A 21,747-nucleotide genomic window follows, 5' to 3' on the forward strand; every position below is an offset into this window, starting at 1 on the left:
GGTACTCAGGGGGAGACTCTTAGGCACCATTACATACAAGTTTAGACTCTCCTTTGTGGTAATGAGCTTCATAAGGGCAAGTCCCATGCTCGAGGGCTCAGCACATCAAACCGCCAGTCCCAACGTTTGTGACAACATCAACACCAGTCCAGGTGAGGATGTCCAACACATTCGCACCTTCCCCCAGATCCTCGAGGCTGGGGAGGGGGAGGCTGTGAACATATTTTTTATTATCTGCCCAAATTACTCTAGGATGTCTGACACTTTTTTTAAACACCAAGTATGCATTGCTTTGTTTGTATTGATTAGAATATTTTTTGGTCATCTGTTAATGCATAACAAACCACCCAAAAACTTAGTGGTTTAAAACAGTAATATATTATCTTATAGTTTTGTGGATTGACTGGACTCAGCTAGGCAGTTCTCATTGGTGGAGGGAATCTCATGTAGCGGCATGATACCTGGAGCTAGAGTCATTCTAAAGGTTTGTGTGAGTTAGACATCCAAGAAGACATTTTCATTCACATGTCTGGCACCTCAGTCAGGATAGCTGGAATAGCTGGTCAGGCATCTCTGTCCACATGGCTAGCTTGGGCTTTCTTTTAGCATATCTGCATGTATAACCCCTACATCTGTTTCTAGCTACCATACCATTTCTGTCTCTTTTCCTTCACAGGCAAACTTCTTTAAATTGACAATACTTACTGGATCCAATCCATTTACTCATTTCCCAGTCCTTCTTCAGTACACTTCAGTTGTTTTCTGCCACCACCATTCTCCTGAAACAGCTTGTTGCTAAGTTCAGTGACTTCCACGAGCCCTAAATTCTATGGATGATTTACCCTTACCTTCCTTGACCTCTTGGCAGTATTCTGTTGGCCATTACTTTCTTTTTGAAATCCTCTTGTACTTGGGTTCCAGTGACACATGATTCTGTTTTTTTCTCCAACCTTTCTTTTTTTTTTTTTTATTGAAATTTTTTTTATTGAGATATATTCACGTACCACGCAGTCATACAAAACAAATTGTACTTTCGATTGTTCACAGTACCATTACATAGTTGCACATTCATCACCCAAATCAATCCCTGACACCTTCATTAGCACACACACAAAAATAACAAGAATAATAATTAGAGTGAAAAAGAGCAATTGAAGTAAAAAAGAACACTGGGTACCTTTGTCTGTTTGTTTCCTTCCCCTATTTTTCTACTCATCCATCCATAAACTAGACAAAGTGGAGTGTGGTCCTTATGGCTTTCCCAATCCCATTGTCACCCCTCATAAGCTACATTTTTATACAACTGTCTTCGAGATTCATGGGTTCTGGGTTGTAGTTTGATAGTTTCAGGTATCCACCACCAGCTACCCCAATTCTTTAGAACCTAAAAAGGGTTGTCTAAAGTGTGCGTAAGAGTGCCCACCAGAGTGACCTCTCGGCTCGTTTTGGAATCTCTCTGCCACTGAAGCTTATTTCATTTCCTTTCACATCCCCCTTTTGGTCAAGAAGATGTTCTCCGTCCCACGATGCCAGGTATACATTCCTCCCCGGGAGTCATATTCCACGTTGCCAGGGAGATTCACTCCCCTGGGTGTCTGATCCCACGTAGGGGGGAGGGCAGTGATTTCACCTTTCAAGTTGGCTTAGCCAGAGGGAGAGGGCCACATCTGAGCAACAAAGAGGCATTCAGGAGGAGACTCTTAGGCACAAATATAGGGAGGCCTAGCCTCTCCTTTGCAGCAACCGTCTTCCCAAGGGTAAAACTTATGGTAGAGGGCTCAACCCATCAAACCACCAGTCCCCTATGTCTGTGGTCATGTTAGCAACCATGGAGGTGGGGTAGGCGAATACCCCTGCATTCTCCACAGGCTCCTCAAGGGGGCACTACATCATTTTTTTTTCCTTGTTTTTCTTTCTTTCTTTTTTTTTTTTTAACTTTCCCTTCTTTTTTAAATCAACTGTATGAAAAAAAAAGTTAAAAAGAAAACAAACATACAATAAAAGAACATTTCAAGAGACCATAACAAGGGAGTAAGGAAAAGACAACTAACCTAAGATAACTCCTTAACTTCCAACATGTTCCTACTTTACCCCAAGAAAGTTACATAATATAGCAACCTTTCTGTGAACTTGTTCCTACTATATCCATCAGAAATTAACAGACCATAGTCATTTCTGGGCATCCCCAGAACGTTAAATAGCTTATCTGTTCTTCTTGTATTATTGTTCCCCCTTCCTTAATTGCTCTCTACTGCTAGTTCCCCTACATTCTACATTATAAACCATTTGTTTTACATTTTTGAAAGTTCACATTAGTGGTAGCATATAATATTTCTCTTTTTGTGCCTGGCTTATTTCACTCAGCATTATGTCTTCAAGGTTCATCCATGTTGTCATATGTTTCACGAGATCGTTCCTTCTTACTGACGCGTAGTATTGCATCGTGTGTATATACCACATTTTATTTATCCACTCATCTGTTGAAGGACATTTGGGTTGTTTCCATCTCTTGGCAATTGTGAATAATGCTGCTATGAACATTGGCGTGCAGATATCTGTTCGTGTCACTGCTTTCCGATCTTCCGGGTATATACCGAGAAGTGCAATCGCTGGATCGAATGGTAACTCTATATCTAGTTTTCTAAGGAACTGCCAGACTGACTTCCAGAGTGGCTGAACCATTATACAGTCCCACCAACAATGAATAAGAGTTCCAATTTCTCCACATCCCCTCCAGCATTTGTAGTTTCCTGTTTGTTTAATGGCAGCCATTCTAACCGGTGTTAGATGGTATCTCATTGTGGTTTTAATTTGCATCTCTATAATAGCTAGTGAAGCTGAACATTTTTTCATGTGTTTCTTGGCCATTTGTATTTCCTCTTCAGAGAACTGTCTTTTCATATCTTTTGCCCATTTTATAATTGGGCTGTCTGTACTATTGTCATTGAGTTGTAGGATTTCTTTGTATATGCAAGATATCAGTCTTTTGTCAGATACATGGTTTCCAAAAATTTTTTCCCATTGAGTTGGCTGCCTCTTTACCTTTTTGAGAAATTCCTTTGAGGTGCAGAAACTTCTAAGCTTGAGGAGTTCCCATTTATCTATTTTCTCTTTTGTTGCTTGTGCTTTGGGTGTAAAGTCTAGGAAGTGGCCGCCTAATACAAGGTCTTGAAGATGTTTTCCTACATTATCTTCTAGGAGTTTTATGGTACTTTCTTTTATATTGAGATCTTTGGTCCATTTTGAGTTAATTTTTGTGTAGGGGGTGAGGTAGGGGTCCTCTTTCATTCTTTTGGATATGAATATCCAATTCTCGCAGCCCCATTTGTTGAAAAGACCATTATGACTCAGTTCAGTGACTTTGGGGGCCTTATCAAAGATCAGTCGGCCATAGATCTGAGGGTCTATCTCTGAATTCTCAATTCGATTCCATTGATCTATATGTCTATCTTTGTGCCAGTACCATGCTGTTTTGGCAACTGTGGCTTTATAATAAGCTTCAAAGTCAGGGAGTATAAGTCCTCCCACTTCGTTTTTCTTTTTTAGAGTGTCTTTAGCAATTCGAGGCATCTTCCCTTTCCAAATAAATTTGATAACTAGCTTTTCCAAGTCTGCAAAGTAGGTTGTTGGAATTTTGATTGGGATTGCATTGAATCTGTAGATGAGTTTGGGTAGAATTGACATCTTAATGACATTTAGTCTTCCTATCCATGAACATGGAATATTTTTCCATCTTTTAAGGTCTCCTTCTATTTCTTTTAGTAGAGTTATGTAGTTTTCTTTGTATAGGTCTTTTACATCTTTGGTTAAGTTTATTCCTAGGTACTTGATTTTTTTAGTTGCTATTGAAAATGGTATCTTTTTCTTGAGTGTCTCTTCCGTTTGTTCATTTCTAGCATATAGAAACATTACTGACTTATGTGCATTAATCTTGTATCCCGCTACTTTGCTAAATTTGTTTATTAGCTCTAGTAGCTGTATGGTCGATTTCTCAGGGTTTTCTAGATATAAGATCATATCGTCTGCAAACAATGACAGTTTTACTTCTTCTTTTCCAATTTGGATGCCTTTTATTTCTTTGTCTTGCCGGATTGCCCTGGCTAGCACTTCCAGCACAATGTTGAATAACAGTGGTGACAGCGGGCATCCTTGTCTTGTTCCTGATCTTAGAGGGAAGGCTTTCAGTCTCTCACCATTGAGTACTATGCTGGCTGTGGGTTTTTCATATATGCTCTTTATCATGTTGAGGAAGTTTCCTTCAATTCCTACCTTTTGAAGTGTTTTTATAAAAAAGGGATGTTGGATTTTGTCAAATGCTTTTTCAGCATCTATTGAGATGATCAATTGATTTTTCCCTTTCGAGTTTTTAATGTGTTGTAATACATTGATTGTTTTTCTTATGTTGAACCATCCTTGCATGCCTGGAATGAACCCCACTTGGTCATGGTGTATGATTTTTTTAATGTGTCTTTGGATTCAATTTGCAAGTATTTTGTTGAGGATTTTTGCATCTATATTCATTAGGGAGATTGGCCGGTAGTTTTCCTTTTTTGTAGCATCTTTGCCTGGTTTTGGTATTAGATTGATGTTAGCTTCATAAAATGAGTTAGGTAGTGTTCCATTTTCTTCAATGTTTTGAAAGAGTTTGAGTAAGATTGGTGTCAGTTCTTTCTGGAAAGTTTGGTAGAATTCCCCTGTGAAGCCATCTGGCCCTGGGCATTTATTTGTGGGAAGATTTTTGATGACTGATTGGATCTCTTTGCTTGTGATGGGTTTCTTCTCTGGTCAGTCTAGGTTGTTCATATGTTTCCAGGAAATTGTCCATTTCCTCTGCATTATCCAGTTTGTTGCCATACAGTTGTTCATAGTATCCTCTTATAATTTTTTTAATTTCTTCAGGATCTGCAGTTATGTCACCTTTTTCATTCATTATTTTGTTTATATGGGTCTTCTCTCTTTTTGATTTTGTCAGTCTAGCTAGGGGCTTGTCAATCTTGTTGATCTTCTCAAAGAACCAACTTTTGGTGATATTTATCCTCTCTATTGTTTTTTTGTTCTCTATGTCATTTATTTCTGCTTTAATCCTTGTTATTTCTTTTCTTCTACTTGGTTTAGGATTGGTTTGCTGTTCATTTTCTAACTTCTTCAGTTGATCCATTAGTTCTTTGATTTTGGCTCTTTCTTCCTTTTTAATATATGCGTTTAGTGCTATAAATTTCCCCCTTAGCACTGCTTTTGCTGCATCCCATAGGTTTTGGTATGTTGTGTTCTCATTTTCATTCGTCTCTATATATTTAGCAATTTCTCTTGCTATTTCTTCTTTAACCCACTGATTGTTTAGGAGTGTGTTGTTTAACCTCCATGTATTTGTGAATTTTCTAAGTCTCTGATGGTTATCGACTTCTAATTGTATTCCATTGTGGTCAGAGAATGTGCTTTGAATAATTTCAATCTTTTTAAATTTATTGAGGCTTGTTTTATGTCCCAGCATATGATCTATTCTGGAGAAAGTTCCGTGAGCACTAGAAAAGTATGTGTATCCTGGTGATTTGGGATGTAATGTCCTGTATATGTCTGTTAAATCTAATTCATTTATCAGATTGTTTAGGTTTTCAATTTCCTTATTGGTCTTCTGTCTGGTTGATCTATCTATAGGAGAGAGTGATGTGTTGAAGTCTCCCACAATTATTGTGGAAACATCAATTGCTTCCTTTAGTTTTGCCAGTGTTTCTCTCATGTATTTTGTGGCACCTTGATTGGGTGCATAGACATTTATGATTGTTATTTCTTCTTGCTGAATTGCCCCTTTTATTAGTATGTAGTGGCCTTCTTTGTCTCTCAAAACATCCCTGCATTTGAAGTCTATTTTATCTGAGATTAATATTGCTACACCTGCTTTCTTTTGGCTGTAGCTTGCATGAAATATTTTTTTCCATCCTTTCACTTTCAGTTTCTTAGTGTCCCTGTGTCTAAGATGAGTCTCTTGTATGCAGCATATTGATGGTTCATTTTTTTTGATCCATTCTGTGAATCTATATCTTTTAATTGGGGAGTTTAATCCATTTACATTCAACGTTATAACCGTGAAGGCATTTCTTGAATCAGCCATCTTATCCTTTGGTTTATGTTTGCCATATTTTTCCCCTCTGTCTATTAATATCCTTTATTATACCCATACCAAACCTCTTTAGTACTGAACCTTTCTCCAAGTCTCTCTGTCCTGTCTTTGTTTCTCTGTCTGTAGGGCTCTCTTTAGTAGCTCCAGTAGGGCAGGTCTCTTGTTAGCAAATTCTCTCAGCATTTGTTTGTCTGTGAAAAATTTAAGGTCTCCCTCAAATTTGAAGGAGAGCTTTGCTGGATAAAGTATTCTTGGCTGGAAATTTTTCTCACTCAGAATTTTAAATATATCGTGCCACTGCCTTCTTGCCTCCATGGTGGCTGCTGAGTAGTCACTACTTAGTCTTATGCTGTTTCCTTTGTATGTGGTGAATTGCTTTTCTCTTGCTGCTTTCAGAACTTGCTCCTTCTCTTCTGTGTTTGACAGTGTGATCAGTATATGTCTCGGAGTGGGTTTATTTGGATTTATTTTATTTGGAGTTCACTGAGCATTTATGATTTGTGTATTTATGTTGTTTAGAAGATTTGGGAAGTTTTCCCCAACAATTTCTTTGAATACTCTTCCTAGACCTTTACCCTTTTCTTCCCCTTCTGGGACACCAATGAGTCTTATATTTGGACGTTTCATATTATCTATCATATCCCTGAGGTCCATTTCGATTTTTTCCATTTTTTTCCCCATTCTTTCTTTTATGCTTTCATTTTCCATGCTGTCATCTTCCAGGTCACTGATTCGTTGTTCAACTTCCTCTAGTCTTGTACTATGAGTGTCCAGAATCTTTTTAATTTGGTCAACAGTTTCTTTAATTTCCATAAGATCATCCATTTTTTTATTTAGTCTTGCAATGTCTTCTTTATGCTCTTCTAGAGTCTTCTTGATTTCCTTTATCTCCCGTACTATGGTCTCATTGTTCATCTTTAGTTCTTTGAGTAGCTGCTCTAGGTGCTGTGTCTCTTCTGGTCTTTTGATTTGGGTGCTTGGGCTTGGGTTATCCATATCGTCTGGTTTTTTTCATATGCTTTATAATTTTCTGTTGTTTTTGGCCTCGTGGCATTTGCTGAACTTGATAGGGTTCTTTTAGGGTTTGTAGACCTATTGAAGTCCTTATCTCTAATTTATCAGATCTACAGCTTCGTGGAGTACACTTTCTCTAACTAACCAGCAGGTGGCGTCCACGAGCCACCTGTTCTCAACAAGCCAGTTCTCCCCTGCTTAGCCTTTTTTTTGAGTGGGGGAGTGAGTCTTGTGGGGCCCAATTGGTGTACCAAGGTTGCGTGTGTAGTTGGTGTTGCCTGCCCTGTATGTGGGGCGTGTTTCTGGGCAGTCGGGGAGGGGGGGTGGTGCTAACAATCAAATCTCCCTGGTGATCCTAGAGTTTTAAAGCTGCTGCAATAGTCTAATCCTTCAGTTCAGTCCTGCCACAGTTTGTCTCTGCCAATGACCCACAAGTCCTTGGTATTGGCGTATGGCTCCTGAGACTTGCAAGTGGGCCCCTCTTCCAGGTTGTGCACCCTGGGTCCTCTGTTGAGGGATGACTGTGCTATGTCACAGGTGAGTGCCGTCCCCCCAGGGCAGTTCTGGGCTGCTGGGCTGTGTAGGGAGGCTCCCAGTCTGCTCAAATGATGGCTGAATGGGGCTTTGTTAATTCACACTGCTCCACCTTCCCAACTCTGGGACAATCAGCTGAGGTTGCAGGGAAGGCTAATGTCCACGCCCAGTTTTGTGGTGTGTGCCTGTTATTTGAAGCACTTCCGTCACACTGGGTTGTCTGGGGCAGCTCTGGGCTATGGGGCTGGCGATGGGCAGGAGTGTTTCCTGTCCGCCAGGATGATGGCTGTGAGCGGACACCCCCCTTTTCTTGGGAAGTTGTGGTGTTTAGTGAATTTTCTCAGCCACTGAATTATTGCCTTTTGTCTCAGAGCTCTCTTAGTTCTGCTCTTGACTTGACGTGCCCAAATTGAAAGTCTCTGAAGCTTTCTGTATTGGGCTTCTTAGAGTAATTGTTTTAGAAAAAGAAAAAAGGATTAAAAAAAAAAAAAAGGGCCCTCCTCAGAGATCTAATGGGTTATTGAAATGCTAAGAGACAAAGCAACCAGGGCCATTAAGGAAAGGTCCACAGGGCAGAGAGATCAGCTTTTCTTCGGGATTTGCATATGCGCCTTAGGGCCTGAGCTCCGCCCTTCCCCTTTCTGTGTTCACCAGAACTCCAAAAATCCTCTGCTTTTATTTTGGAGTTTTTCGTGTTGTTTTTTTTTTTTTTTCTATGCCTGTCTCCTCTCTGCTGGGCTGGCTGCTCTCAGATTCTCTGGTGTCTGGTCTCAGTCTATCTATGGTTGGAGTCTGGATCAGTAGAATGAGTTTCCGATAAGAGCAGCCACTGCAGTTCTCCCTTCTCCTTCCCGGAGCTGACAGCCCCTCCTCCCACGGGACTGAGCCTGGCAGGGAGGGGCACGGGTCCCCTGGCCGCAAAAACTTACAGATTTCGCTGATCTCAGCAGTTCGACGTTTTCATGAGTGTTGTATGAAGTATGCCCAAAGTCAGATTGCTCTGTGGTGTCCAGTCCGCGCAGTTCCTGGCTTTCTACCTACTTTCCTGGAGGAGTAACTAAAACATACAGCTCACCAGTCTGCCATCTTGCCCCGCCTCCTAGACCATTTATGTTTAATGTCATTATTCAGATTGTTGGGTTTAAGTTTACCATTGTGATAGTTTTTCTACTTCCACTGTCTGTTCCTTTTGTCCCTTTTACCTGTTTTTTTGCCTTCTTTTTGGATCAATTATTTTTAGTATTCCATTTTGTCTCCATTATTTCTTTATTAGCTATACCACTTTTATTTTTTTAGTGGTGACTCTAGGGTTCACAATATACATTTCTAGTAATGTTTTACCTTCAAATAATATAATTTCAATTCAACTGTAGTGATCAATCATTCAATAGTATATTACCCTTTCTCCCTCCCAGTCTTTGTGTAATTTTGCCATGTATTTTACTTCTCCATATAGTAAAAAATTCATAATGAATTCTTATTACATTTGTTTTAAATAGTCAATTTTTAAAAGGATTTTTAAAAGAAAAAAAAACTTTAATATGTACCCATATATTTACCACTTTCCTTTTTCTTCATTTGTTCACTTAGTTCCAAATTTACTTCCGGTGTGATTTTCCTTCTGCCTCCAAGCATTCCTCTAGCATTTCTTTAGTGCTATTCTGTTGGAAGTTGATTCTCTAAACTTTGGTGGAGGTAAGAAAACTCTTATTTCACCTTTATTTTCAAAAGATATTTTTTCTGGGAAGAGAATTAAAGTTTGACAGTTGTTTTTTTTCTTTCAATAATTTGAATATTTTGCTCCTTTATCTGGCTTGCAATTTTTCTGATGAGAAGTCTACCTTTCTCTTTTAAGTGGTTTAATTTTCCTTTTTAATTAAAGTATAACTTGTTATTGGGATTATAAGTGATAGTACCATACTGTAGGTGAATTTGATTGAAAGGGGTTGTTTAAGTCATGTATTCACTGATTAACACTACAAATATAAATAAGTTCATACTTCAAATGTATGACACTATACAAAGAGTTAAAGAGAATGTATGAGAGACCATATTATAGTATTATAATATTTAAACATATTCTATCTTTAAAAAAGATTAATTGGTAAGTATTTCTATTTGGGGTGATAGAAAAGATTTTTAAAGCATTTTTATTGTGAAATATAGCATATATACAAAGAAGTGATACCTTCAAAGTACAATTTAACAAGTAGTTATAGAAGAAATTTCAAAGAATATTATGGGTTACATTTTCACACTTTCAGTTATTTCCTTATTGTGCAATATAACATATATACAGAGAAGTTATAACTTTTGAAATATGATTTAACAAGTAGTTATACAGCAAATTTTAAGAAATGTGATGGGTTTCAGTTCCACCTTTTCAGTTACTTCTTTCTAGCTGTACTAATACCCTAGAGACTAAAAAAATTATATAAAGATTCAGTGTTCATAATCCTTTTAGATCCTATCTTGTCTGTTTCTACTCCTTCCTCTCATTTGATCACTGTCTCAATCTTCAGATGTATCTGGGCAATGACCACCTTAACTTGTTCATGTTGAAAAGGGGTGTCGACATTATGGGGAAGGGAGATGCATCTGGTTGATGTTCTTGGAGAGGCTGTTGCCTCTGGGTTTGGGGACTTATCTGGCAAAGGAACACTCTGGAGAATTTAAGTTTTTGAGAAATAAACTTAGTGAGTGAAACTTTTATAGAGTCTCAGATAGGGGCCTGAGTATTCTTTAGGATTTTCAGGATGACTGTTGATTTGGGCTTGGCATACAATGGCCATTTGGAATATCTAGCTGAAGCTTGCATAAGAGTAACCTCCAAGATAGCCTCTCCACTCTATTTGAAATCTCTTAGCCATTGTAACCTTATTTTGTTCCCATTCTTTTCTCCCTTTTTGTCAAGAAGGCTCTCTGAATCCCTCGATGACAGGGCCAGGCTCATTCCTGGGAGTCATGTCCCATGTAGGGGGGAGGGTAATTAATTTATTTGTAGAGTTGAGCTTAGAGAGAGAAAGATCACGTCTCAGCGACAGAAGAGGTTCTCTCGAAGTGACTCTTAGGCATAATTATAGGTGGGCTTAGCCCCCCCTTTACAGCCAGCCATAAGTTTCACAAGAGCAAACCTCAAGATCGAGGGCTTGACTTACTAAGTAGTGGGTTCCTAATTTCACATAGCATATATTCTGTCCAAGATAAACAATCAGTATCTCACATTGTCTTCACTTAGTTGTATAATCATCATCACTCTCAATTTTAAACAATTGTCATAACCCAAAACACATCAAAGCTCTTATCATCCCCTAATTGTTTATCCCTAGTATTAGTGTGGTACTAATAAGGTATTCCTATTAAACACAGTCCATAGTATGCAATAGGTAGTTTTTCCCATATGCCACTCTGTTGTTAACTCTTTGTACCAGTGTCATACCTTAGAAGTAGATCATGCAAGCACTTATTTATATTTGTAGTGCTAATCTGTGGGAAACATTCCTTTAAACAAACGTTTCAATCATGTTTGCCTTTAATAAGGCACTGATACTTATAGTCCCATTAACAAACTATCATCACCCCAGGCCATTCCCATACCTTTAAGTTCAACCTTGTTAATGGGTCTGTACACATCAGGTAATTATTCCCCCTTTTTTAGCTTCTATCTATCACTAGGTCTCCTATATTCTACATTTTAAGACATTGACTTTACATTATTCAGGGAGTTCATATTAGTGATAACATGAAATATCTCTTCTTTTCTGTCTGACTTATTTCACTCAGCATTATGTCCTCAAGTTTCATCCATGTTGTCACATGTTTCAGGACCTCGTTCCTTCTTACTGCCGCGTCGTATTCCATCGTATATATGTATATATAAACCACATTTTGTTTACACACTCGTCTGTTGAAGGACACTTGGATTATTTCCACCTGTTGGCAATTGTGAATAATTCCACTGTGAATATCAGTGTGCAAATGTCTGTTCACGCCACTGTTTTCAGATCTTCCGGGTATATACCAAGTAGTGGAATTGCCAGATTGTAGGGTAACTCAATATTTAGTATTCTAAGGAACTGCCATACTGTCCTCCAGGGTGGCTGTACCATTATACATTCCCACCAGCAGTGGATAAGAGTTCCAGTTTCTCCACATCCTCTCCAGCGTTTGTAGTTTCCCGCTTGTTTAATGGCAGCCATTCTTATTGGTGTGAGATGATCTCTCATTGTGGTTTTGATTTGCATTTCCCTAATAGCTAGTGAAGATGAACATTTATTCATGTGTTTTTTTAGTTGTTTGTATTTCCTCTTCAGAAAAATGTCTTTTCATATCTTTTGCCCATTTTATGATAATTGGACTGTTTTTACTATTGTCGTTGAGTTGTAGGATTTCTTTATTTATGCAGGATCTCAGTCTCTTATCAGATATATGGTTTCCAAATATTTTCTCCCATTGAGTTGGCTGCCTCTTCACCTTTTTGACAAAGTCATTTGAGATACAAAAGCTTTTGATTTTGAGGAGTTCCCATTTATCTTTTTTTTTTTTTTTCTTTTCTTGCTTGTGCTTTGGGTGTAAGGTCGAAGAAGCTACTTCCTATTACTAGGTCTTGAAGATGTTTCCCTACATTATCTTCTAGGAGTTTTATGGCACTGGCTCTTATATTTAGGTCTTCGATCCACTTTGAGTTAATTTTTGTATAGGATATGCGGTAGGGGTCCTCTTTCATTCTTTGGATATGGATATCCAGCTCTCCCAGCCCCATTTGTTGAAGAGACTGTTCTGTCCCAATTCCATGGATTTGGGGGCCTTGTCAAAAATCAATTGACCATAGGTCTGGGAATCTATTTCCGAACTCTCTATTTGATTCTATCGATCAGTATATCTATCTTTGACCACTGTGGCTTTATAGCAGTCTTTAAAGTCAGGAAGTGTAAGTCCTCCCACTTTGTTCTTCTTTTTTAGGATGTTTTTGGCAATTTGAAGCCCCTTTCTCTTCCAAATGAATTTGATAACTAGCTTTTCCAAGTCTGCAAGTAGATTGTTGGAATTTAGATTGGAATTGCATTGAATCAGTAAATCAGTTTGGGTAGAAGTGACAGCTTGATGACAGGTATCCATGAAGACAGAACATCTTTGCACCTCTTTAAGCTCTTTTTAATTTCTTGTAGTAAGCTTTTGTGATTTTCTGTGTAGAGGTCTATTACCTCTTTGGTTAAGTTTATTCCTGGATACGTGATTCTTTTAGTTGTTGTTCCGATTTGCTCATGCTGCCATTATGCAAAGCACCAGAAATGGATCGGCTTTTATAAAGAGGGTTTATATGGTTACACAGTTACAGTCTTAAGGCCATAAAGTTTCCAAGGTAAGGCATCAACAATCGGGTACCTTCACTGGAGTATGGCCAATGGTGTCCGGAAAACCTGTTAGCTGGGAATGCACGTGGCTGGCATCTGCTCCAGAGTTCTGTTTTCAGAATGACTTTCTCCCACAACATTCCTCTCTAGGTGTCTGCTTGCACCTGGGTTGCATTTTCCAAAATGTCTCTGTAAGCTGCAGCTCCTCCAAAATATCACTTTCAGTTGCTCTGAATTCCTTCTGTTTATCAGCTCTTTATATGGCTCCAGTGATTTAATTCAGACTCACCCTGAATGTGTTGGACCACATTTCCATGGAAACATTCAATCAAGAGGTCATACCCTAATCACAGTTGTCACTCACAGTTGGATGGGTCACATCTCCATGGAAACACTCAATCAGAAGGTTCCAACCTAATCAACACTAATATGCCTGCCCCCACAAGAGTGCATTAAAGAACATGGCATTCTGGGGAACATAATACATCCAAACCAGCACAGTTGTTATTGTGAATGTAATTTTTTTCTTGATTGCCTCTTCAGTTGTCATTTCTAGTGTATAGGAACATTGCTGACTTTTGCGCATTGATCTTGTATCCCACCATTTGCTGAATTTGTTTATTAGCTCAAGTAGCTTTGTCATCGATTTCTCAGGATTTTCCAAATATAAGAACATATCATCTGCAAATAACAACAGTTTTACTTCTTCCTTTCCAATTTGGATACCTTTTATTTCTTTGTCTTGATGAATTCTCTGGCTAGAACTTCTGGTACAATGTTGAATAATAGAGGTGACAGTGGCCATCCTTGTCTCGTTCTTGATCTTAGGGGGCAGGTTTTCAGCTTCTCACTATTGAGTACTATATAATAATACATAGTGGAGTTTCTAACATAGAAATGAAATATATAGAACGCAAGAGTTGGGAGACAGTTACATAAAACTACACTGTTGTCATAAGGTTCTTATGTAAGAAGGAATATAATATTAATTCAAGGTAAAATGTGATAACTTAAGGATATGTGTTCTTATCCTTAAGTAACCACTAAAAGAATAAACTACAGAGATATAGTTACATATCCAAAAGAGGAGATAGAATGAATTACTAAAATATATTTGATTATGGCAGAAAATGAGGAACTAAGGAGCAAAAAACAAAGGGGACAAATAGAAAATAAATAGCAAGATGGTAAATTTAAACCCAACCATATCAGTAGTTACATTAAATGTAAATAGATTCTACCAGAGGTAAAGAGTGACATTTCATGCTACAAGTGTCAATTCATTAAGAAGACACAATCATCCTAAATGCTTATGCACCTTGTAACAGAGCTTAAAATACATGAAGCAAAAATTGTTAAACAAAAGGAGATGCACATATCTGCAATCATAGTTGGAGACTGTAGCATTCCTCTCAGGGAGCAATAGAACAAGTAGACCAATTATCTGTGAGAAATAGAACATTTGAATAACACTCCCAACCTCATGGATAAAAGTGACACGTACAGACCACTACACCCAGCAATTGCAGAATTCATATTCTTTTCAAGTGCTCTTGGAGCTTCATTAAGATAGAACATATATTGTGCTGTAAAGTATCTCTCAGCATATTTCAAAAAGTAAAATGAGCGAAGTGTATGTTTTCTGATCACAATGGAATTAAACTTCAAATCAATATGAAAATGATAAGTAGAAATCCCCAAATGTGAGTGAATTAAGCAACAGACTTCTAAATAACCAAAGGGTGGAACAAATGACCACAGAAATTAGAAGACAAACTTCCAAACTCAATGAGAATGAAAACACAACAAATCAATATGTGCAAGTTGTCCTGGTCTAATCAGGAGAAAAATATCAAACAAACCCAGATTGAAGGATATTTTACAAAATACCTGGCCAACAGCCATCAAAACTGTCAAGGTCATCAAAAACAAGGAAAATCTGAGAAACTCTCACCCGAGAGGGAGCCTAAGGTGCTGTGATGACTGAATGTAATGTGGGATCCTAGATGGGAACCTGAACAAAGGATGGTAGGTAAAAACTAAGGAGAGGCGAATAAAATACAGTCTTCAGTTAGTAACAATGTGGCAACGTTGGGTCATCAATTATGACGAATCTCTCATACCAATGTATGATGTTAGCAAGAGGGGAAGCTGGGTGTGGGGCATATGAGAACACTCTGAACTGTTTTTGCAACTTCTCTGTGAATCTAAAACTATTGTAACATTAAAATTTTATTTTAGAGGATATGTAGGATTCAGCTAAACCAATTTTAGAGGAAAATTGTAGCAGTAAATGTTGATACTAGGAAAATATATACAAATTTAAAGTCAATGACCTTATCTTCTACCGTAAGAAGCTAGAAAAAGAACAAACTATACTAAAGTAAGTTGAATAAGGAGATATCAGAGGTAAATGTGCAAAAGAATTACATTGAAGATGGTCAAGCAATAGATAAAACAACAAACCCAAAAGCTGGTTCTTTAAAAATGTGAATAATATTGATAAAAACCTTGGAAGAGTAATAAAAAATAGGGGGAAAAAACCAAACCACCAATATTTAGAATGAAGGAAGGAACATTAAACTGTTCCTATGGGCATTGCTAGGGTAATAGGGGAATATTATGAGCAATTTATGCAAAATAAATTCAACATGTATATGAAATGGAAAATTCCCTTGAAAAAATCCAATATACTAAAACTGAGACAAGAGGGAGTTAAAAATCTGAAAATCCCTATTTCTATTACAGAACTTGAATTTATAATTTAAGGCCCACAAAGAAACCTCTGGGCCCACATGGCTTCATTGTTGATTTCTATCAAACTTTTAAGGAAGAAATAATACTTCAATGAAGAGAGTATTGTGGAAAAAGATAAAACATTCATTAATATACATTCCCCTAAAAAGGTGACATTGGAATACATAAAGCCCTGACCAATGAATCTGTGAAGAAAATCAGATAAATCAACAATTATAACTGCAATTAAAAATATCTCTTTTAGAAGCTAAATTGATAGATCTAGCAGTCAAAAAAAGCAATTGTGTAGAAGATTGGAATAATGTAAATCCCTTGAGCTCTTAGAAAATGAAATGGCAATCAAAGACATTCTCTGCAAAATTTCTCAGGCCTAGAAAGCTTTAGATGAGAACTTCACCAGAATTTAAGGCTCAGATAAATCGTCTTAGAGAAATTATTCCAGAGAATAGAAACTAAGGGAAATCTGCCTAGCTCACTTTGAGGCTAAGATAACCTTTATTCCATTGGATATGACCAATACAAGAAAAATAAGTCTATTTCACTTATGAGAATAGATGAAAAAATTCCAAATAAACTGCTAGCTAATTAACCCTAGAGTGTATTTTGGGAGGAAATAAAAACCACGATTTACTAGTAGAGTTAATTCTAGAAGTGCAAGAACAGTTTAACATAAATTCTATCAATGTTATTTAGTGTATTATTGGACTAGAGGAGCAAGATGACTCTCAGTAGATGCAGAAAAGTATTTCAACATATGTTTGCTCAACATCTACCGCGGTATTTTAAAAAATTCCCAGTGAACTGAATAGCAGTGAATATCCTTAATGTGATAAAGGCTTTGTGTATCAAAAGCCTACAGCAAAACTGACACTCTGCGAATCAACTTAAGATTCATTCCCTTTAACAGGAAAGGGGATGAGAGGAAACACCGTGATCTGCAGCCTGTTACAGGAGGCTCTGGCTGACACCACAAGCTGGGAAAATATGGGGATAGGAAGGGGGCACTGCTGCCAGTATTCACAGATAATATGTCAGCTACCCAGAAACCCAACACAATGAGCAGAAAATTGATTGGAACTAATGATAGACTTTAGCAGGAGAGCTGTATACCAGATCGATTTGCTAAAATCTGTGGTTTCCCTCTACACTAGCATTAACCACTTAGAAATATAACAGAAAAACAGATTCAGTCACAAGAGGAACAAAAAATCTATGAAGTATCTAGCAATTGAGCCAGAAGTAAATATAGAATACCTTTGTTGAGAGAAAGACATTGACATTTTAAAAAATGTAAGGACACAAAAGAAGACATGAACAAATGGAGAGAGAAAATTTAAAACATTTACATGGCATAAAGGAAAGCGTGAATAGATGGAGAGATAGATCATGTTTATGGGTGCTTATCATTGGGAAAATGTCAAATCTTCCCACACTAATCTATAAATTCCGTGTAATTCTGTTCAAAATACCAGCTAGATTTTTTTATTTTTAAGGGATTTGACAAAATCAAACGAAAACGTACGTAAGCCATAATGTCCAAAGGCTGCGAAGTCTATTTTGAAAAAGAAGAACTGGGGCTGGGGTCTGGGCAAACTTGCTCTTCCAGGCATGAAGATATCCTGTGAAGCCACCATAACACATCTCCATCAACTTCCTCACTTAAAGCAATACCCACTGTTGTAGTTTGCTAAAGCTGAGGAATGCAGCATTCAGGAAATGGGCAGGCTCTTACAGTGGAGATTTATTAACAGGTTTACAAACTCTGAGGCTCTGAAAATGTCCAGATTAAGGCATCGGCAGGACGATACCTTCTCCCCAGAGAAAGGCTGCCTGTGTCTGGGGCTCCCCCGTCACGGCCAGGTGCGTGGTGGCAGCTGTGGTCCTTCTCTCCCGGGTTGCACTGCTTCCAGCTTCTGGCGTCAGTGGCCTCCTCACTCAGCTTCTGCGTGTTTCTCTCTTTCAGATTCTGCCTCCCTTAGCTTTTGTGGGTCCTTCTCACTGAGCTTCTCTGAGGCTTTTTTTCTGGGTTTCTTTTCTTTCTCTCTTAGCTTGTCTGTTTTTTAGCCTCTGAAAAGGGCTCCAGTGAGAGGGTTAAGACCACGTGGAACACTCCTCCACTAAAACAACCTCATCCAAAGTCCCTCCCTTAGTAGGTCCCTACCCACGGGAATGGATACAAGGCCATGACCTTTTCTGGGGTGCACACGGCTTCAAACCGTCATGCCCATTCCTTACTCCACAGTTCAGAAGGTCAGAATTCTGGCACATCCTGGCTGGGTTCCTCTCAGGGTCTCCCCTTGAAGGAGGTGCTGAGGAAAACCCACATCCAAGCCCATTCATCTTGTCGGCTGAATTCTAGGACCCCATTTCCTTGCAGGCTGTCAGCTGCGGCCACTCTCAGTTCCTAGAGGCACCTGCAGCCCTTGCCACGCAGCCCCCTCCATCTTCAGAGCCATCAAGGGAGAATCGTCCTTGCCGTAAATCCCGCTCACACATTTCAGGAAGGACCCAGGCCTTTTTAACAGCTCACTTGATGAAGCCAGGCCTGGTGGATAATCTTCTTTTTAATTAGGTCAAAGTCAACTGATTAGTAACCTAATCACGGGAGGGACAGCCCATGGTAGGACACAGGGAAGGGGCAATACAGGGCATGTACACCAGGTGGGGATCACCACGACAGCTCAGAATAACACAGGCTGTGACAAAGAGCAGACAGCGTACATCCACGTCCCTTATGCATGAGAAATAGTGACGTGGCAGGGGTAGAATCACAAACCAGAGGGAAAGGGAAACCTTATTTCTTTGTCACTGTCAGGAACATTGAATCACTATATAGAGGAAAAATTAGACAGCTTCACTAACACCTCATATCTTATGTAGGTTGAGTCTATATGGGTTAAATATAAAAGGATTAACATCCTATGTGAGGAGTAAAACTATAAAATTAAGTTAAAATGTGTAGATACCCTTGAGAGACCTTTGGATAGGGGAGGACTTATATATGATCCTTTACAAAGCACAGCCCACTAGATGAATTGATGATGGGTTGACTACATCAGAAGCAACAATATCAGTCAATGGAAAATAGACTCAAGGATGGGTGACGGAGTGTAATAAGATATTTACAACATTGAGATTGATAAGGGTTACCACCTAGAACATACAAGGACTGTTACAAATCAATAACAAAACAATGGGTGACCCCAAAGAAAACTATAGGCCAAGGTTATAAATAGGCAATTTAAAGATGGAAAATCCTGGAAAGCTGACAGGTGTATGACAAGTGTAGCAAGTATTCTCAATTTTTTTGGAATTTGGGGAAAATGCCAAAACAATAATAAGACAATAATTTTATTTAAAAAATTCATTGGATAATTAGTGAGATACAAATGTTGGTGGTGATTTGAGGAAACAGAGGCCCTAAAGCTGTTGGAGAACCCTCGGGCAGTGCTTGTCAAACATCATACACGTGGCTCGTGGCTAAGAAACCCGGTCCTTAATACGTGCCCGGAGAAGCTCACACACAGGTCCCTGGGCTCGAGGCCTTGTGGAAGGATTTGGTTGCAGCCCTTTTTGTGGACTAGACACTGTAGGCGTCCATCCCGGGAGGGGGGTGAGTTAAACACAGATGCAAATGCAGGATTTCGTGAAGTTGTCACATTCACTGCACTAGAGACATGGCAACAGGCAACATGGGCAGATTTTTAAGGCATATTGTTGAATGAGAAAAGTAAGCCGCAGAAGCTCTATAGCACAACAAAATGTACTTATATTTAAAACAATAGTTGCAAAAAATACACAGTAGTTGCATGTTTTTGAAAGTTAAACATGCATTCAAGAGCAGCTATGAAACACATTCCAGTGGGTGCCTTTGGAGTAAGGGGGAAACAGAGTGATGGTTGTGGATGAAAGGTGAAATCAACACCATAAGATATAACAGGCAGTTGATAATCAGTAAGCAGTATGACAAACTCATCTGTCTCAGCCTAAGATGCTTTTACATAAGTAAAAGAAACTGGAGGTTGGTCTCCACAGTCACTCCTAGCTCCAAAGGTGTTGGTGACCTCTTCCAGGAAGACGTCTCTGCCTCGCTCAGGCGCACCAGTCTCCTCTGGAACACTCCTCTGGGCTGCAGCCTGCCCAGCTGTCCTCTGTACCCTCCTGAGGATTTGGGGGGAGGGATCTTCTGGGGGGGGCGGTGTAAGCAAGGTGGGGGAGACATGCCTACAGCTTGGGGAAGGTGGTTGAATTGTTCAAACTACTTGCTGTCCCTCTCTCTGGAGAATTACCCCATTAGTGCCAGGAGAGGCTGAATGGCTGGACTCAGTCCACGAAATGCGGGGATGCATGGTCTGTCACTTTCAGAGAGAAGCTTTACGAGCAAGTGGGGGGTTTTGCCGTGACCCCAAGGACAGCAAACCTGGACAAGTTCCGGGCTGACGGCCCGGGAACCGGCACGAAGGCACTGTGGGGGCTTCCCCCACCGAGGGTGGATAGGAAGGGCGAGGGAGAAATAGGGCATGTGGCTGGAAGGCACTGAGCAGTGGGGGCTGCTTGTTTCGAGAGCATAGCCTTGCCCTCCCTGACTGATACAGGCCTTCATTTAAGCGACCCGGGCCTGGCCATCCGCTTCCCGGTAATTCTGAAACTCCCAAGAGTTGATCACGAACTTGAGAGAGGAAAAGAGATTCCGATAAACTTCCCAGCCGCCCTCCTGCTCTGTTGGAGTGAGTCATTGCTACGGACACTCGAGAAGGCTCTTTTACATGTCCAGAGAAAATGGAACTGTGACATCCACCCACTGGCTCCCAGGAACGTGGCTGTCAGGCTGTCACACAATCTCGGCCTGGAAAAGAGGCTTCTGGGGTGTCTGTAGCAGAGGAACCCATCACTGCTGGGGGACGAGAAGCTGAGCAGGGGCGGGGAGGGGGGACTTGAGAACGGAGAAGGGCAGGATGATGAAGCGATGATTAAGGTTGTCCCACCTGGGCTGCAATTACTTAATTTTCCTGGGAAATTGGCATTATCTTGATAAACACTTGGCTGATTTCGGAGCAGATTAATGCACCCGATATGAAGTATGCTCCCATTTATCACTCAAAATGTCCTGCTGCAGCGGCACTGATTAACCAGCTGGGTTTGCTTATCCTTGTCTTGTTGGTTCACTCACAACCTCCAGCCTCATGGACCAAAGGAGAGGGGGTGGCGGTGGTGGCAAACTTTCTGATCCATTTCTTCCTCAATTTCAAGTTCTTTAGCTCTAACTTTCATCCCCTATTCAGCCTTGCCCCATAATCTCACACTCCAACCTATAATGCAGATCTTTGGGAACCAGTTTTCCTCTCCAGTCCCTTCTCCCAGTGTCTGAGTCCCCTCAAGTAGCTGTGCATTTTCCAGTTGCAGATTAAAAATACACAAAGCTCCTTTCCCCATCTCTGGCTGCACTGACACTTCACAGCCGGGGCAGACTGACGAGTGGGATGAGCAGAGGGGTCTACACCCACCTCTTCCTCGCCCACAGGCCAGTGAGCGGCTATCCTAAGACCCGTTTCCTCTCTTGTCAACTGTGGATGGCGGCACCTTTGTCCCAGGGGGATTTGGAGCACTGGCCTGGACCTGCAGAGCACCTGTGCACAAGAAAGTCACAGCCATGGAAGGTGCTGGGTGAATTGTGTTTTTGTTCTGGCCACTTGTGAGCTCCTCTTTGGCTTCGCACCTGGGGATTGGGGACAATTCCCTGCTTTGTCTGCCGCCCCGCAGAGGGCCTGCTGGAGGCTGTGGACAGGGCACCCGGACAGAGGACGGACACGAGCGTCGTGAAGAGGGGCCCGGCGGTCCTTCCAGTGGCAGGAGCAAGGGTGCAGATCGGTTTCAATGCACATCCCACGCAGATTCCAGCCAGCTCCGAAATGGTTAGAGCCGCGAGACCCCTGAGAGCCCACTCTCCCTCCACCCCTCCGCAGCTCTGTG

The 21,747-nt window shown here is 40.1% G+C and overlaps 1 protein-coding gene across 4 annotated transcripts in view; it reads left to right on the plus strand.

The window, feature by feature from the left end:
* LOC119531065 (histidine-rich glycoprotein-like) overlaps positions 1-21,747 on the plus strand; it is a 265,512-nt gene that overhangs the window by 209,247 nt on the left and 34,518 nt on the right. For 3 of the 4 annotated variants that reach the window (XM_037831859.1, XM_037831854.1, XM_037831857.1), the window contains one exon: positions 9,257-9,361. The exons of the other annotated variant lie outside the window; for it this stretch is intronic. The gene's annotated coding sequence lies outside the window, so the exon portion shown is untranslated. The remainder of the gene's footprint in view (positions 1-9,256; positions 9,362-21,747) is intronic. 4 annotated transcript variants of the gene reach the window in all.

Source organism: Choloepus didactylus, chromosome 4 (genome assembly GCF_015220235.1).
Source record: "Choloepus didactylus isolate mChoDid1 chromosome 4, mChoDid1.pri, whole genome shotgun sequence".
Lineage (NCBI taxonomy): Eukaryota > Metazoa > Chordata > Mammalia > Pilosa > Megalonychidae > Choloepus > Choloepus didactylus.